The sequence below is a fragment of the Nothoprocta perdicaria genome, unplaced genomic scaffold (assembly GCF_003342845.1).
Source record: "Nothoprocta perdicaria isolate Ctin4 unplaced genomic scaffold, notPer1 scaffold_116, whole genome shotgun sequence".
Taxonomy (NCBI): Eukaryota; Metazoa; Chordata; class Aves; order Tinamiformes; family Tinamidae; genus Nothoprocta; species Nothoprocta perdicaria.
The window spans coordinates 2,391,813-2,392,928 of record NW_020454272.1 but is presented as its reverse complement, the minus strand read 5'-3'; the positions used below and the strand labels follow the sequence as shown (position 1 = coordinate 2,392,928).

Below are 1,116 nucleotides of genomic sequence, written 5' to 3'. Positions count from 1 at the left end.
GCCGGCGCGCTCTTGCGGGCCGCCTTGGTGGCCAGCTGCTTGCGCGGCGCCTTCCCGCCCGTCGACTTACGCGCCGTCTGCTTCGTGCGCGCCATAGCCGAATTGCTCCCTTAAACCAAACCTGAACAAAGAAAAATGCAGCTCGCGCCCGGCTCTGCCTCATATTTATATCCCACGCTCTTTCCCCATTGGTTGATCGAAAGAGTGACTCTGATTGGACCGATTTGAACGACGCCGTCGACAAAAGGGCCCGAGGTAAGGGACGTATTGAACGTGGAGGCCCTTCCCCGAGCTTTTCTTTCTATGGTTCAATGAAAATGTAGGGGTGTTTTTTCCTGATATGACATTCTATTATACCTTAGTTATTCTATTTTCTTTTCTTCCATGTTATGCTTCTTCTRCAAATGCTAAATAAATATGGCTCGAGTAAGACAAACTTTGGTTTTCATTAAAATTTAAATAATTAATTTCTTTTTTTCAGATCTATTGCATCTGATATTTTCGCGACCAAGGGAATATTAACGTATTCGAACTATTACTGCAACAGCATTCAAGTACTCACTAATATCACATTTTCTGCATTGTTTTAATGAGAAAGAAAAAAGGAAGACTTCTTTTAAATACCTTTTATTTAAAATTCTACTCTTACCTGAGACCACATGTTTTAGGCTACTGTCTACCTCAGAGAACAAGGAATACCCTGATACCCTGCCACTATTAATGTTACGGACTTTAGGCGTATTTCAGTGCTTTATTTCACAGGCGAAGAAAAGGGGCAGGAAATGTAGAGAGACGTTCCCCTCCCCCTCCATCAGGCGTTCAGAGCGGAAGGGACCCGGGGGTAGAGGGGGGCGGGCAGAGAATGGGGGTGGGCGGAGAATGGGGGCGGGGAAGGTTTCGAACCCGCCAATGAGATTCGCCCAACCAGGGGGCCGAAGGAGGAGGGGAAGCGCGGGCCTTAAATAGGGGTCGTAGCTGCCGCTSCTCTTCTTTCCGGTTTTGGAGAAAATCCCGGGGAAAAGATGGCGCGCACGAAGCAGACGGCGCGTAAGTCGACGGGCGGGAAGGCGCCGCGCAAGCAGCTGGCCACCAAGGCGGCCCGCAAGAGCGCGCCGG

At 49.6% G+C, this 1,116-nt stretch overlaps 1 long non-coding RNA gene across 1 annotated transcript; it reads left to right on the top strand.

Annotated features, from left to right (window-relative positions):
• Nucleotides 1–34: 34 nt before the first annotated feature.
• On the top strand, nt 35–547 carry LOC112959478. The gene is made up of 2 exons (XR_003251622.1): nt 35–255; nt 482–547. It is a non-coding gene; the product is annotated as an uncharacterized LOC112959478 (long non-coding RNA).
• Nucleotides 548–1,116: the final 569 nt, after the last annotated feature.